At 38.6% G+C, this 18,149-nt stretch overlaps 1 protein-coding gene across 6 annotated transcripts in view; it reads right to left on the bottom strand.

Annotated features, from left to right (window-relative positions):
• The window catches only part of PDE8A (phosphodiesterase 8A), a 147,460-nt gene that overhangs the window by 82,100 nt on the left and 47,211 nt on the right, over positions 1 to 18,149 (bottom strand). The gene's annotated exons all lie outside the window — the stretch shown is intronic.

The raw sequence follows: 18,149 nt of genomic DNA, 5'->3' as shown, positions 1-18,149 counted from the left end.
TTTAAAGAGCTTATCACAATTCCTGACAGTGAGCAAATGCCCAATAAATTCTAAATATCTACAGAAAAGGTTTTCCAAGAAGTTTTTGCTATGCAACTATAATTTTACACACACAGAGGCATTTTTAAAACTATATTTTTCCAAAGAGCTATTTCTTTCAGAGCACTTAGGTAATCTCTAATAAGAACCATTAACATCACAGTACCTTGAAATACTGTACAAAATAGGACCCACTTCTTAAATATTATATTAATGTAGTTGATACAGGGGACAAATAAAGGTTTTCTAGAAACCCTGCAAGAAGACTGCCTCTGAAGGTGAAAACAGAATCAACCCAGAAAAACTGAGGATAGCCAACTGAAGGATTAACCCAACCCATGAGCCTCTCTTTCACTGTGTCAGTGAAATTTAAGAATCCTCAAATCCAGCTGCAGAAATCTAGCTATAACATCATGGAGGCAAGACCAGAATCTACTTCTTCCCCACTCCCCCCAAAAAGAGAAAGTCGACTGACCACTTGGATCTTCCTGTCAGAATGAGGAGGGTGTACAGGCAGCCCAGGAGAGGGAAGCCAGAGGTTGAGAACTCAGTGCTATTGATTCAGTTCCCTCCCAGAGAAAAACTGAATCCAGCAGGCACAGATGATCTAGATATCAAAAGGAATATTCCTAACTTATAAATTAATAAATTAGCATCCTGCCTCTCTCTGGGACAAGTCTATTTCAGGTGTATTTACATTCATCAGTCATGTTTATCTCACACCCTGCACACTCAGACAGCAGTGAGCCTTATTCAGGAGGCTCCACAGCTGCTTGCCCGCCTACCTGACTACTCCCACCAACCCGACTGCAAGCCCCAGCCTAGATTTTACTGGGTTAGCTTAATGGACCTCAATGCTGTCTGAAGGGGATTACACTGAGAATGACAACCCACGCAACACAGTGAATTATCCAGAATCATCCAAACTTCCCTTCACCAGTATCCCTGAGGTGGGACACATAGGGGTTTGAACTCTGACCCCTCTCCCCTAAAAAACTGTAACTTTAGGCAAGTTTCTTCACTTTGCTAAATCTCACCTGGAAATTAGTGACTGTGAAGATGAAATGAGTAACAGATATGCAGCTCTCTGCATGGTGCCTGGCATACAGTTAAGTGCTCCATAGTGAGTAGCCATTATCACTAGTGAAAGGGGATGCATAAGCATTCACGATGCCCCTGGTTTGGTTCTAGAGCAATGAAGAAATCCTTACTAGGTATGGAAGCTAAAAACGTAGGTTTTGACAGAAAGTGGGTTTCCAAACTGAAAGTTGTGGCACGCAGGCCCTAGAGCGTGCAGACTTCAGTAGTTGCAGCGCGTGGGCTCAGCAGTTGTGGCTCGCAGGCTCTAGAGCGCAGGCTCAGTAGCTGTGGCGCACGGGCTTAGTTGCTCCGCGGCATGTGGGATCTTCCCAGACCAGGGCTCGAACCCGTGTCCCCTGCATTGGCAGGTGGATTCTTAACCACTGCGCCACCAGGGAAGTCCTAAGGTAAAATCTTGACCAGAAGTTGTCTGTTATTTATATTTTTAAGATGTATGTCTACATCCTCCAAACTAAATATATTTTTAAGACTTTTTTCAGAGTAGTTTTAGGTTTACAACAAAATTAAGAGGGAGGTACAAAGATTTCCATTATACCCCCTGCCCCAACATAGGCACAGCCTCTGCCATTATTAACATCACTCACCAGAAAAATACATTTTTTAACCAAGGATGAACCTACACTGACACATCATAATCACCCCAAATCCATACTTTACCTTAGGGTTCACTCTTGGTGTTGTACATTCTATGGGTTTGGACAAATATACAGTGATGTGTATACATCATTATAATATCCTATAGAGTATTTTCACTGCCCTAAAAATCCTCTGTACTCTACCTGTTCATCTCTCCCCACCCCCTACCACTGGCAACCATTTATCTTCTTATTGTCTCCATAGTTTTTTGCCTTTTCTAGACTACCATATAGTTGGAATCATACAAGTATGTAGCCTTTTCATATTGGCTTCTTTCACTTAGTAATACGGATTTAAGGTTCCTCCATGTCTTTTTTCTGGCTTGATAGCTCATTTCCTTTTAGTACTGAATAATATTCCACTGTCTGGATGTACCAAAATTTATCCATTCACCTACTTGAGGACATCTTGGTTGCTTCTAAGTTTTGACACTTATGAATAAAGCTGCTATAAACATCCTTGTGCAGGTGTTTGTATAGATATGTTTTCAACTCCTTTGGGTAAATACCAAGGAGAGCAATTGCTAGATCGTATGATAAGAGTATGTTTAGTTTTGTAAGAAACTGCCAATCTGTCTTCCAAAGTGGCTATGCCATTTTACATTCCCCCTAGCACTGTTTGCACCCTCCAACCCCGTTGCTCCACATCCTTGTCAGCATTTGGTGTTGTCAGTGTTCCAGATTTTGGCCATTTAAATAGGTGTAGAGTAGTATCTTACTGTTGTTTTAATCTGCATTTCCCTGACGACACATGATGTTGGGCATCTTTTCATATGCTTATTTGCCATCTGTATATCTTCTTTGGAGGTGGCTGTTAAGGTCTTTGGCCCATTTTTTAATCAGATTGTTCATTTTCTAATTGTTGCGTTTTTAAGAGTTCTTTATATATTTTGGACACCAGTCCCTTATCAGACACATCTTTTGCAAATATTTTTCCCAGTCTGTGGCTTGTCTTCTAATTCTTTTGATATTGTCTTTCACAGAGCAGAAGTTTTTAATTTTAATGAAGTCCAGCTTATCAATTATTTCTTTCATGGATTACATCTTTGGTGTTGTATCTAAAAAAGCATCACTATAACCAAGGTCATCTAGGTCTTCTTCTATGTTATCTTCTAGGAGTTTTATAGTTTTACATTTTACTTTTAGGCCTATGATCCACCTTGAGTTAATTTTTGTGAAGGGTGTGACATCTGTATCTAAATTCATTATTCTGGATATGGATGTCCAGTTGTTCCAGCACCATTTGTTGAAGTGACTATCTTTGTTCCATTGTATTGCCTTTGCTCCTTTGTCAAAGATCAGTTGGTTATATTTATGTGTGTCTATTTCTGGGCTTCCAACTTTGTTCTTTAATATTGTATAGCTATTCTGGGTCTTTTGCCTCTCCATATAAATGCTTTAATCAGTTTGTCAATATCCATAAAGTAACTTGCTGAGATTTTGACTGGAATTGCACTGAATCTATAGATCAAGTTGGGAAGAACTGACATCTTGACAGTATTGAGCCTCCCTACCCACAAACATGGAATATGTCTCCATTTACTTGGTTCATCTTTGATTTTGTTCAGAATTTTTTAGTTTTCCTCATATAGATATTTTGCACATATTTTGTTAGATTTATACCTAAGTTTTTTATTTGTTTTTTGGGGTGCTAATGTAAATGGTATTGTGTTTTTATTTTCAAATTCTGCTTGCTCATTGTTAGTATATAGGAAAGCAATTGACTTCTGTATATTAGTCGTGTATCCTGCAACCTTGTTATAATCACTTACTAGTTTCCGGAGTTCTTCTGTCTGTTGTTTTGGATTTTCTACAGACAATCATGTCATCTGTGAACAATGACAGTTTTATGTCTTCCTTCCCAAGCTGTATACCTTTTATATCCTTTTCTTGACTTTTTGCATTAGCAAGGACTTTCAGTATGATGTTAAAAAGAAGTGGTGAGAGGGGACATCATTACCCTGTACCTGATCTTAATAGGAAAGCTTCAAGTTTCTCGCCATTAAGTATGATATGAGCTGTAGGTTTTTTGCAGATATTCTTTATCAAGTTGAGGGAGTTCCCCTCTACTCCTAGTTCGCTGGGCAACTTTTATCATGCATGGGTTTTGGATTCTGTCAAATGTTTTCTCTATCTACTGATATGATCATGTGATTTTTCTTTTTTAGTCAGTTGATGTTGTGGATTAATTAATTTTCTGATGTAGAACCAGTCTTGTTTACCTGGGTCTGTTTATACCTTTTTAATTTGATTTGCTAATATTTTGTTGAAAAATTTTGCATCTATGTTCAGGAGAGATGTTGGTCTACAGTTTTCTTTTCTTGTAATGTCTTTGTCTGGTTTTGGCATGAGGGAAATGCTGGCTTCATAGAATGAGTTAGAAAGTATTCCCTCTCCTTTTATCTTCTGAAAGAGATTGGAGAGAACTGGTATAATTTCTTCCTTAAATGTTTGGTAGAAATGATCATATGGTTTTTATTCTTCAGTTTGTTGATGTGGTGTATCACACTGATTGATTTGCGAATACTGAAGAATCTTTGCATCCCTGGGATAAATCCCACTTGATCATGGTATATGATCCTTTTAAAGTACTGTTGGATTCAGACTGCTAGTATTTTGTTGAGGATTTCTGCGTCTATGTTCATCAGTGATATTGGCCTATAATTTTCTTTTTTGTGGTATCTTTGTCTGTTTTTGGTATCAGGGTGATGGTGGCCTCACAGATGAGTTTGGGAGTATTCCTTCCTCTGCAATTTTTTGGAATAGTTTCAGAAGGAGAGGTGTTAACTCTTCTCTAAATGTTGATAGAATTCTTCTGTGAAGCCATTTGGTCCTGGACTTTTGTTTGTTGGGAGGTTTTGGTTTTTGTTTTTCTTTGGCTGTGCTGCTGAACAGCTTGCGGGATCTTAGTTCCCCGACCAGGGACTGAATCCGGGCCCTCGGCAGTGAAAGCGCAGTCTTAACCACTGGACCGCCAGGGAATTCCCTTGTTGGGAGTTTTTTAATCACAGTTTCAATTTCAGTACTTGTGATTGGTCAGTTCATATTTCCTATTTCTTCCTGGTTCAGTCTTGGAAGGTTGTACCTTTCTAAGAATTTGTCCATTTCTTCCAGGTTGTCCATTTTATTGGCATATAGCTGCTTGTAGTAGTCTCTAATGATCCTTTGTATTTCTGTGGTGTCCATTGTAACTTCTCCTTTTTCATTTCTTATTTTATTGCTTTGAGCCCTCTCCCTTTTTTTCTTGATGAGTCTGGCTAAAGGCGTATCAATTTTGTTTATCTTTACAAAGAACCAGCTTTTAGTTTCATTAATCTTTTCTATTGTTTTCTTCGTTTCTATTTCATTTATTTCTGCTCTGATCTTTATGATATCTTTCCTTCTACTAACTTTGGGTTTTGTTTCTTCTTCTCTCTCTAGTTGCTTTAGGTGTAAGGTTAGTTTGTTTATTTGTGATTTTTCTTGTTTCCTGAGATAAGATTGTAAGTATTGCTATAAACTTCCCTGCTAGTACTGCTTTTGCTGCGTCCCATAGGTCTTTGGATCATCGTGCTTATGTTTTCATTTGTCTCTAGGTATTTTTTGATTTCCTCTTTGATTTCTTCAGTGATCCATTGGTTGTTTACTAGCATACTGTTTAGCCTCCATGTGTTTGTGGTTTTTACAGCTTTTTTCTTGTAGTTGATTTCTAATCTCAAAGTGCTGTGGTCAGAAAAGATGGTTGATATGATTTCAATTTTCTTAAGTTTCCTGAGGCTCGCTTTGTGGCCCAACGTGCGATCAATCCTGGAGAATGTTCCATGTGCACTGGAGAAAAATGTGCATTCTGCTGCTTTTGGATGCAATACTCTATAAATATCAATTAAGTCCATCTGGTCTAATGTGTAATTTAAGGCCTGTGTTTACTTATTGATTTTCTGTCTGGATGATCTGTCCATTGATGAAAGTAGGGTGTTAAAGTCCCCCACTATTATTGTGTTACTGTTGATTTCTCCTTTTATGACTGTTAATATTTGCCTTATATAGTGAGGTGCTCCTATGTTGGGTGCATATATATTTATAATTGTTGTATCTTCTTCTTGAATTGATCCCTTGATCATTATGTCGTGTCCTTCTTTGGAAGAATCAATATTGTCAAAATGACTATACCACCCAAGGCAATCTACAGATTCAATGCAATCCCTATCAAATTACCAATGGCATTTTTCACAGAACTAGAACAAAAAAATCTTAAAATTTGTATGGAGACACAAAAGATCCCGAATAGCCAAAGCAATCTTCAGAAAGGACTACAGAGTTGGAGGAATCAGGCGCCTGGACTTCAGACTATACTACAAAGCTACAGTCATCAAAACGGTATGGTACTGGCACAAAAACAGAAATACAGATCAGTGGAACAGGATAGAAAGCCCAGAAATAAACCCACACACACTTACGGTCAATTAATCTATAACAAAGGAGGCAAGACTATACAATGGAGAAAAGACAGTCTCTTCAATAAATGGTGCTGGGAAAACTGGACAGCTACACTTAAAAATAAATGAAATTAAAACATTCTTTAACACCATACACAAAAGTAAACTCAAAATGGATTAAAGACCTAAATTTAAGACTGGATACTATAAAACTCTTAGAGGAAAACATAGGCAGAACACTCTTTGACAAAAATCGCAGCAATATCTTTTTCAATCCGTCTCCTAGAGTAATGGAAATAAAAACAAAATAAACAAATGGGACCTAATTAAACTCAAAGGTTTTTGCACAGCTAAGGAAACCATAAACAAAATGAAAAGACAATCCACAGAATGGGAGAAAATATTTGCAAACGATGCAACTGACAAGGGATTAGTCTCCAAAATTTACAAACAGCTCATGCTGTTTAATATCAAAAAAACAAACAACCCAATCAAAAAATGGGCAGAAGACCTGAATAGACATTTCTCTAAAGAAGACATACAGATGGCCAAGAGGCACAAGAAAAGATGCTCAACATCGCTAACTATTAGAGAAATGCAAATCAAAACTACAATGAGAGAGCACCTCACACCAGTCAGAATGGCCCTCATCAAAAAATCTACAAACAATAAATGCTGGCGAGGGTGTGGAGAAAAGGGAACTCTCCTACACTGTTGGTGGGAATGTAAACTGGTATACCCACTATGGAGAACAGTATGGAGGTACCTTAAAAAACTAAAAATAGAGCTACCATATGATCCTGCAATCCCACTCCTAGGCATATATCCGGAGGAAACCATGGTTTGAAATGATATGTGCACCCCAAAGTTCACTGCAGCTCTGTCTACAATAGCCAAGACTTGGAAGCAACCTAAATGTCCATCGACAGATGAATGGATAAGAAGATGTGGTACATGGACTTCCCTGGTGGTGCAGTGGTTAAGAATCCGCCTGCCAATGCAGAGGACACGGGTTCGAGCCCTGGTCCGGGAAGATCCCACATGCCGCGGAGCAACTAAGGCCGTGCGCCACAACTATGGAGCCTGCGCTCTAGAGCCTGTGAGCCACAACTACTGAGCCTGTGCGCCACAACTACTGAAGCCCGAGCGCCTTGAGCCCGTGCTCCAAAACAAGAGAAGCCACTGCAATGAGAAGCCCACACACAGCAACAAAGACCCAATGCAGCCAAAAATAAATTAATTAATTAAAAAAAAAAAGAAGATGTGGTACATATATACAATGGAATATTACTCGGCCATTGGAAAGAATGAAATAATGGGACTCCCCTGGTGGTGCAGTGTATAAGACTCCATGCTCCCAATGCAGGGGGCCCAGGTTCGATCCTCCCTGGTGAGGGAACTAGATCCCACGTGCATGACACATCTAAGAGTTCGCATGTCACAACTAAGGAGCCCGCGTGCCACAACTAAGGAGCTCACCTGCCACAACTGAGGAGCCCACGTGCTGCAACTAAGTAGCTGGTGAGCTGCAACTAAAGAGCCCATGAGCCGCAACTAAGGAGCCCGCCAGCTGCAACTAAGACCCAGCGCAACCAAATAAATAATAAATAAAAGAATGAAATAATGCCATTTGCAGCAACATGGATGGACCTGGAAATTATCATACTAAGTGAAGTAAGTCAGACAAAGACAAATGTCATATGATATTGCTTATGTGCAGAATCTATTAACAAAATGATACAAATGAGCTTATTTACAAAACACAGAGACTCACAGACTTAGAGAACGAACTTATGGTTACCAGGAGGGAAGGGTGGAGAGGAGGGATAGACTGGGAGTTTGGGATTGACATGTACACACTGCTATATTTAAAATAGATAACCAAAAACGACCTATGGTATAGCACAGGGAACTGTGCTCAATATACTGTAATAACCTAAATTGGAAAAGAATTTGAAAAAGGATACATGTATATGTATAACTGAATCACTCTGCTGTACACCTGAAACTAACACAACATTGTTAATCAACTATACTCCAATAGAAAATACAAATTTTAAAAAAATGATTGGTAGAATTCACCAATGAAACCATACGGGACTGGTGCTTTCTGCTGTGGAAGGTTATTAACTACTGACTCAATTTCTTCAATAGATATAGGTCTATTCAGATCTATTTCTTCTCACGTGAGTTTTGGCAGATAGTGTCTTTGAAGGAATTTGTCCATTTCATCTATGTAATCAAATGTGTGGGCATAGAGCTGTTCATGGTATTCTTTTACTAACCTTTCAGTTTCCGTGGGCTCTGCAGTGAAGTCTACTCCTTCATTTCTGATATTAGTCATTTGTGTCTTCTCTCTTTTTTAGTTAGCCTTCTATAGAGGCTTATAGATTTTGTGTCTTCTCTCTTTTTTAGTTATCCTTCTATAGAGGCTTATAGATTTTATTGATCTTTTCAAAGAACCAGCTTTTGGTTTCAAGGATTTTCTCTACTGATTTCCTGTTTTCAATTTCATTGATTTCTGCTCTAATTCTTATTATTTCTTTTCTTCTGCTTACTTTGGATTTAATTTGCTCTTCCTTTTCCCCAAGTTTTCTAAAGTGAAAACTTAGATTACTGATTTTAGATCTTTCTTCTTTTCCAATATATGTATTCAATGCCACAAATTTTTCTCTAAGCACTGCTTTTGCTGCACCCCACAAATCTTGATAGATTATCATTTTCATTTAGTTCAAAATATTTTAAAATTTCTCTTGAGGTTCCTTGTTTGACCCATGTGTTATTTAGAAGTGTACTATTTAATCTCCACATATTTTGGGATTTTCCAGTTACCTTTATGTTATTGATTTCTAGTTTAATTCCATTGCGGTCTGAGGACAGACATTGTATGATTTCTATTCTTTTAAATTTGTTAAGGTGTTGTGGCCCAGAATGTGGTCTTAGTGAGGGTTCCATATCAGCTTAAGAAAAATGTACATTCTGCTGTTGCTGGATAAAGTAGTCAATAGATGTCAATTTTATGTCAATAGATGTCGAGTTCAACTATGTCGTTCCATAGTTTTTTGCCTGCTGGATTTGTCCATTTCTGAAAGAGGGGTGCTGAAGTTTCCTACTGTGATAGAAGAATCCACTATCTCTCCTTGCAGTTCTATTGGTTTTTGCCTGATGCAGTTTGATGCTCTGTTGTTGGGTGCATATACATCAAGAATTGTTATGACTTCTTGGAGAGTTGACCTCTTTGTCATATGTAGTACCCTTCTTTATCCCTGATAAACTTTCCTTACTTTGATGTCTGCCCTATCTGAAATTAATGTAGCTAGTCTGCTTGCTTTTGATTAGTGTTAGCATGGTACATCTTTCTCTATCCACTTTACTTTTAATGTATATGTGCTTTTATATTTAAAGTGGATTTCTTGTAGATAACATTTTTTTCTGCTATTTACTGTGGGAATCTGGTCAAGCTCCTGCAGGTAAATCTCACAATGTTGTGGGGGCCGCCATGCCACAGTTCCCCTGGAGATTTTAACTCTGAGTTACCTGCACTGAGCTGCCAGCAATTCACCAGTCACAGTTCAGGTTTTCCTACCTGGCACTGTTTGGTGTGGAGGTTTCTCCGCATGAGTCTCTGGTAAGCAGTGACTCCCTGTATTTGCCTAGCTATCCAGTCTCGGGGGCAACAGTTTACCCTGTGATTTCCCCTCTATTATGGATTTAAGAACAGTTGTTTATTTTTCAGTCTGTTCAGCTTTAATTTTTGTTATAACAGAGTGTTGACTTCCAAGCTCCTTATGTACAGAACTGGAAACCAGAAGTCTAATACATTTTGAACAAAATTATGTGCAGGAAGTCTCAATTTACAATCCAAATATACTTGTTAGATCATAGTAGTCATAACTGCATAAGTGTGTTGGAAAGCAGGGCGTGTCAAAGGGAATGTCATCTCTGAAACTGGTGCAGAGAGGGCATCCCAGCACCATCCTCCCTGAGACCGCTCTCTGCTTTCTTTGACAGGTTATGGGGAGGGGGGGCAGGCAAATTGACCTTATTAGTGCATTCAAAGCAACCACTTGTTAATAACTATTGGTGATTAGAAAGTATTATTTTAAGCATTTTACATTCTAATATGCTAGACTGTTATTTATGTACAGTGGTTTAGTAAGTTCCAGTTATGCTTTAGGAAATAAGTTCAGGGTTTTGAGTTGACTTATAATGAATTGTAATTTTTCCCATTCAAAACAGTAAGAAATGACTCCTAGTTGAAATTTTCACTTAGCGTATGTGAATGTTCAGGAAGCAATTACTAAGGTTAAGCCAAAACTGCCTATGCATACCCTACGTCCCAGAAGTGAGAACTTTGGGTCTATTCACCTAGATCTTTAAGGGGACATGCGCAAAGATGCCTGTCCAGGGTTATGCATAGTGGCAGGGAGTTACAAGCAATATGGGTATGTCTAACTGGGTAACTGGGGGACAGTAATATAGTAGATCTTTTCTTTTCTTTTTTTTTTCTTTTTTGGCCACGCCATGTGGCATGCAGGATCTTAACTCCCCAGCCAGGGATTGAACCCGTGCCCCCTACAGTGGAAGCTCAGAGTCCTAACCACTGGACAGCCAGGGAATTCCAATATGGTAGATCTTAAAAGCATATGCTAAGTGAAAAAAGTAAGAAAACAGAATGGGATCTGTAATACAATACCATTTACATAAATTAAAATACATAAGCACGTAACAGTACATACTTTATAAGAACCCATAAAAACAAAATGACATACATTAAACACATTAGAATGGTGGGCACGGAGGGAGTGGAGAACCAGATATAAATAAACCAAACAACAAAAAAAAAGAGGAACCTTGGGAAGTAGGCAAGGATTTTTAAACACAAAAAGCAATAACCATAAAGGAAAAGATTGATAAATTAGAATTAAGAATTAATTAATTAATTCTTAATAAATTAAGAATTTTGTTCATCAAAAGACCCTAGTCAGGCACTAAAAAGGTAAGTCACAGAATGGGAGAATGTATTTGCAAAACATATAACCGACAAAGGACTCATACCCATAATATATAATGAATGCCTGAAGATCAGTGAGACAAAACTAGACAACCCAACTGGAGAGAGCCTTGCACAGGCAGATGATGTTAATATGCTAAGAACTAAGAAGGATAATTCAATCCTCTGCATCAGAATTTCAACCAGGAAAGGAAAGTGAGCTCATCAACAATTTTTAAGTCTTAACAATTTTACAAAAATGCATGTAAGCAGGAAATTTGAAGTTATTTTAAACTTTATATAAAGTTTAAAGTTATATATAAAACATATAAACAAATATCATTGGCTAAAGTCTCTTCTATTTTAAGAGAGTTCTTGACAGAATGGAAAAAGAAGCATATGCATCTACAATTTGTGTATCTACCAGGGGAAATGAGTTATTTATGCAATTACTACACAGTAGAAAGCTTTGTTTCCATAGAGATTATGACACAACTGATTTAGGCCTTAAATTAGAATATTCCGATTTGAATTGAGAAATGATCCTTTTGTCTAAATGAATAGTGTATTCAGTGCGAATAAAAGCTCCACACATCTGCTGATATCATTTCCTCTTCACTTCAGTAATAATTAATAATGAGAATACATCCACACAAGTCCTAAAAAGGAATTCATACCCCTAAAGTTTCACAAGTGCCTGAAAACATATAGGGAATGACTATTTTTACAGGATGTACAAAAATACATAAAGAACTAACACAAAACATTTCAAAATATCTTTCTGCTCATTTCACATTACACTTAAACAGTCTCTTGTACTAACGGTGTAAACAGCAAGACAAAAAAGTCAGTTCTATCTTCCTTCTGTCATCACTAACTGAATTTAACAGATGAACTGTATACTGTTGGTGTTGGGAGGGGGTGAGGAATGCATGTTAATCAAAAGCAGAAAAACATCAGAATGTTACGTTTCAAAAGGAGTGAAATATATGACCCATAAATATAGTACATGTAAAATCCTTCAGGGGCTCCACATTGCCCTACATAAAGCCTGGACTCTCTGATATGGCATTCAAGGCTCCTGTAGTGCTTGAAGCCTAAGCTTCAGCTGCCCCAACCACTTAGAACTCCTTGAAAGCCCATGTCGCTTGCCGTGGCCATATCACTCATTCAGTGTGGCACACTCCTGCTTTCTTCCTCTTCTCCTCTTAATTCCTCCTCATCTTTCTAAACCCAATCATGGAGAAACTCTACCTATGCCTCTGGCCCCAACCCTTATCTGGATGAGCTGCCACACCTATGTGTTTCCAAGGCATCCTGGGTTTATCTTCATCACAGTGGGATTATATGCACTTGTCTCCCCTACCAGATTGGCTTCTGAGTTCTATTCACTTTCATAAAACTGGAACCTAAGAAAGTACAGTGCTCAGTAACTGCTGAATGAATTACTGAATTCTGAATTCAATTACTAAATAACTATAATCCCCAACATTTCCCCATGTTTTCATACTAAATGTTCCTAAAGGAAATACCTAAGGAAAAAAAGAGAAGAATAAATCCCAGTTGTTAGAGTAAAATCAAGATTGACTAGGTTTCCTGATAGGCTTATATTATACCATTCTGTTCTCTTTCCAATTTCACTGTGAGATCTTTCCAGCTGAATGGCTATTCTACCTCTCTCTCAAAGGTCTCCAAAGAAATGATCCAATCTTTAATTTTGTTACAGTTCAGTGTCCTCTCAATTGGCCAAATACTCAAGAGAAGTTCTGCTTGATTAGATTCTTGTCTTGTTGCTACTCTGGGTATTTTGGCTCCCCAGGTCAACTGCTATTGTCAACATTTTGTTTAGATATCATAGAAAGTGCCTGACCTCCTTTTGAAAAATTGTTTGCCATTAAATTATAACATATAATAAGTGAAAAACAGCACTGGTTTTGAGCACACGTAATTGAATCTCAAAAGAAAGCATGATATACAAAAAACTGGAAGTAAGCCTTCTCTAGTTCAATCAAAGGCACAATTCTCATATAAAAATGTTAGGATATGACCACATGATTTTGTAGAAAAATTTGTAAGACCAATAACAAATAACAGCAAAACTATTTTGGAGATTAATAATAAATTTTGAATGTATATCTATATATACTCAAAATCTTTACGTATCAAGCTAAATGAAACTTGAATTTTATCATGCTGATTTAAAATTTTCCCAGTAAACAGTTATTAGAGGGCTTCCCTGGTGGGACAGTGGTTAAGAATCTGCCTGCCAATGCAGGGGTCACGGGTTCAAGACCTGGTCCGGGAAGAACCCACATGCTGCGGAGCAACTAAGCCCGTGTGCCACAACTATTGAGCCTGCGTTCTAGAGCCTGTGAGCCACAACTACTGAAGCCCACACACCTAGAGCCTATGCTCTGCAACAAGAGAGGCCACCGCAATGAGAAGCCTGCGCACCGCAAGGAAGAGTAGCCCCCGCTCGCTGCAACTAGAGGAAAGCCCACGTGCAGCAACAAAGACCCAAAGCAGCCAAAAATTTAATTAATTAATTATTTTAAAAAGAGTTATTAGAAAAAGTATTAGATAAGGTATCAAACATACATGGCAGTGATAAGGAATAAATCTAAAACATGAAACTATATTCATGAATTACCCTCAGAAACTGAAATTAGGGCAGACGACTTCTGTAAGTAGCTAGTTTCACCTATTATATGTTAATTTTTCCTAAATAGTTTTCAGTAAACAGATAGCTGAGGACTTGAGGAAACATACAGATTCCTAGCACACTGAAGACTTTCCAAGAGAATGACACTGTGGGGCAGGTCCATGGGGCTGGCTTAACCCACCAAACCATAGGTGGTCTGAAGAAAGACTTTTAACAGGAGAGAACAAAAAGTTTGAATACATGGTTTTGTTTTTATGACCTTTTAACTTGGATTAGCTTTATGTACTACACGGCAGAGAGGGCATGTGAACTTGGGGACTTGTGACCTGTGGTGGGTCTGAGGACAGGGCCCCATTAGGAATCCCTGAAGAACTTCTCACAGAACCCACTTCCAGAGGTGAATGTGCTTGGGAACATGGGACTCAGAATAAAGAGCTTGGTAGTGAATGCAATGCATGAAATAAATCTGGGGGAAGTCTTATCTCCACTGCCCTTCTGGAAGGTGAACATCTGAGAGTCTGATATTCCAGTGAGCCAACAGTTTGCTTCTATAATTGGTACGTTGAATATGCAAGGCTCTTGCAGGGTAAACAAAAGTGTCTTTAAGTCATTTTCCGGCTTTAAACCTGTTTAATGGAAGTAGTGCTCCCTCCACTCCTAAAACGAGGACAAGTCTCATAAATTTTCTGCACTCTCTTTCTTAATTCTAAGTCCTAGAGTTGCATTTTAGTAGTTTCCTAGGGCTGCTGTAACAAATTACCACAAACTAGGTGGTTTAAAACAATAGAAAGTTATTCTCTCACAGTTCAGGAGGCCAGAAGTCCAAAATCAAGGTGTAGGCAGGGTTGCTTCCTTCTGTAGGATCTGAGGGAGAAGCTATTTCACGCCTGTCTCCCAGCTTCTGGTGGTTGCCGGGAATGCTTGGCTTTCCTTGGCTTGTAGCTGCATCACTCCCATCTCTGCCTCTGCCATGGCATGAACTTCTTATAAGGACAACAGTCACTGGATTTAGGGCCCAGCCTAATCCAGTATGATCCTGTCTTAACTAATTACATCTGCAAAGACTATTTCCAAATAAGTCACATTCTGAGGTTCCAGTGGACATTAATTTTGAGAGGACACTTCAACCCAGTACACTCATTAAGTCACAAATAGAGCCTCAATTTAGTAATTAAAAGTGATCAGTCTACTTCATTTACATAAAGTTCAAATCAGGCAAAACTAATCTACAGTATATTTTGGCGGGGGTGGGGGTAGCCTAGTAGGTAACTGAAAGAGAGTATCAGGAAGCCTTATAGGTTCCTGGAATATTCTACTTCTTTATCTGAATGCTGGTTACATGTACAAGAATTCATCGAGTTGTACACTTATGAGTTATGCATTAACTGCATTAACTTTCAAAAAGAGTTTAGGTACTTTAAAAAGAAAATGATCAGTCCAGTAGCTTAACAGCACTTCAGTTTTCATCTGAAGATTCTCTCTCCACCAGCAGGGCCAGTTGCGGGGTAGCACACCTTTGGGGAAGCAGGTGCTGCTTCTCTCCTCCTCACTTCCTCCCCTACCTGCCAGCTGCTGTTTCTGAGGCAGGGAGCATAAGAAAGGACCAGAGAGAAGGTCTCACATGACTGGTTCTATTAGACGATTTCTCACTCTAGGAGCCTGATGGATTTTTAAAGCTTTTTCTCTTACGGAGGGAGCATTTTTGTGGTTTCTCTGGAGTGTCCTGCTGTGTCCCTCCCACAGTGCCTCTTCTGTTAGGGAACCTTATTAGTGGAGTATGTGATTCGACTTCCTGATGACCAAGCTGATGACCTCCAATTTCCATTTATATTTACTGATATGACAGATAGTGGCCTTAGTTCTATCCATTACTTTTGTTATCCTTTGTAGAGACTGTTCATTTTCCTTTGTGTGTATATTTTGATATTTAAGATGGTTTATTTTTTAATCTAGTGGTTACTTTTATTAATACCTGAAAGCTTTTATTTCCTTAGACAGTATCTATTTAATCCCCCATGAGAAATGATAAAATTAAGATATTTTCTTCTCTTGCACCATCCCTTCACTGTCCTATTTTAGTCCATCATACTACATCCTGTTTAACTTTATACTCTTAAATATACCTACACCTCCAGTAGTTTGTCTGTTAGCTTTAAACGATACCCTTTGAACCCTACCTATTAAAGATGAGAAAAGAATATTCTAAATTTACCACCATTTTCTTTCCTCTTCTCCTCTCAAATTTGGTTAGTTAGATAATTTCATATTGTCAGGTCATATAACCGTCACATTCTGTTCCATTGCACTCATCTCCAAATTTGTTTTAACCTACAGGTAAACAGACTCAATGCTTGTAACAGTTCTTTTGCTGGAGTTTTTCCAGTTACCGCTTGGTGGACTGAAATTTGTCTTTCACTAGATTCCTCAAGAAGAGTTCATGGGGATATTCTTTCTCAAGTTCTTATATTTAAAAACTTGTTTTTTTTAAAAATACAATTTCAATGAATATAAAATCCTTGGGTCAATCTTACTCTTCTTAAGGATTTTGTCAGTCTTCTCCCATGTTGATCGATGATAAGGAACAGACAAAATTTCCCCTTTTATAAATTAGTTGATCTTTTGGCCTGGCTGTCCAAATAATTCTTTACATTTGAAGTCCAATAATTTTACTGGGATATACTGCAAGGCTGACGGTTCTATGTTAATTTTTCCTGGGTATACAGTGCGTCCTTCCAAACTGTAGATTCAAGTTCTACTTTCCGGAAACCTTTAAATTTTTATTTTGCCTATTATTTGTTTCCTTCTTCAGGGAATTTTTGTACTTTTCATTCATATGTCAAAACTATTTGTTTTCACTTCGCTCACTTACTCCTTTTCTGTTTTCTATACACTGTCTTGGTTAACTTTTAACTTGCCTTCATTTCTTTGATGGGTTTTATTTTTCCCTTCACTTGCTTTCTTGAACTTAGGTTTTTTTGCCTACTACGTGCCATTTCTTCCCTGAGCTCCTGTATTTCTGATTTGTGCTCCAGCTCTTCACAGCGGTAAACTGACTTTTTTCTTTAATTTGTGAAATATTTCATCATAATTTTCACTTGTTCTGTGCCAGTATTTTTCTAGTGAGTGTTGGTCATCATCATCTTTTTGTTTTTTCATGTTTCTTCATCTTCTTTTAAGTAATTATGTTTGACTAGATCCTGAACTGGTCCATTTTTGATTACTCATTTTTGAAGGCGGTTTATTCTAGACTAGTTATTTGAAGAAGACTCACTTGGGAGAAGAGCCAGAGCCATGTTCAGGGGAACGGGAGTGTTCTTTCTTTTTCTGGCGGGATAGTATACGTGGACACACAGAGTGGGGGAGGGTATTCCTGAGCTTCTCAGAGTCTCTCTCTCCAGCCAAAGAGACAGGCAGCTGTGAGGGCTGTTCACAGTGCAGAGTCCTCTCCTTCCTGTCGCAACAGCTCAGCTTGCTCCCCACAAACGTTACTTGCGTTAAGTCCTCCTTCAGTTCCATGCTCCTCTGCATCTTGGTATCAAACTGGATCCGGTGAAGCTTCTGACACCAGCCTGTACACTCATTTCCACCATTTCAAACCAAACATTTTGGTTTTGAACCCCAGGGTGCATCCCTCACCTTGGAAAGTACTATTTGCTACTTGAGTTTTCTTTTCCTAAGGTCTGCAGCTGCAAGTGTCTTCTGTCTACCTCCTCTCATACTCCTGGTCCAATCTTTCAAAAACCCTTTCCACTTATTTTCTGGTTTGGGGTTTCAGACATCTCCTAATTTCTTCAAAGACAGAGTTTTCATTTCTGGGTTTTTCTTCCCCCTCCTAGTTGCTTGGGGTAATTTTCCAGGGGAGGATGAAGAAAGGTTTACTTCACAAACTGTCCCAGTAAGACTGCTTAATAAAAAATTAACTTTGTCCTGCTGAATGCTTCAAAAATCGCGTTTCTGATACTATTTTCTAATTACATATGCTTCAAGTACAACATGCATGCTAATAAACGTGAACCTCAAATACATGTGCAGTGAAGCAAAGCTGATGTTCCAGATTACATTTTAATAGTCCCAAAGAAAATGGAAAACTGCAACTGCATGCTTGTGCAAAGCTGACACAGGGAAAACGCAACACGGTGGTAGGGTCCAGTACCCCGGCTTCACAGTGCTAGCCGACCTTCCCTTTCCACTACGAGAACCAAAAGAACAAAGTTCACACTGATTTAACGTTCAGGGTCCCGCCAGAGTATCCTGGGGGGGTTCCTCTGTACCCGCTGTTTGGTAGGTAATGGATTCAAGCGCCT

The sequence above is a fragment of the Balaenoptera borealis genome (genome assembly GCF_965194805.1).
Source record: "Balaenoptera borealis genome assembly, chromosome: 3".
In the NCBI taxonomy this organism is placed as follows: Eukaryota; Metazoa; Chordata; class Mammalia; order Artiodactyla; family Balaenopteridae; genus Balaenoptera; species Balaenoptera borealis.
Note: the sequence above shows the minus strand (reverse complement) of the source record. Positions and strands in the feature narration are given on the sequence as shown.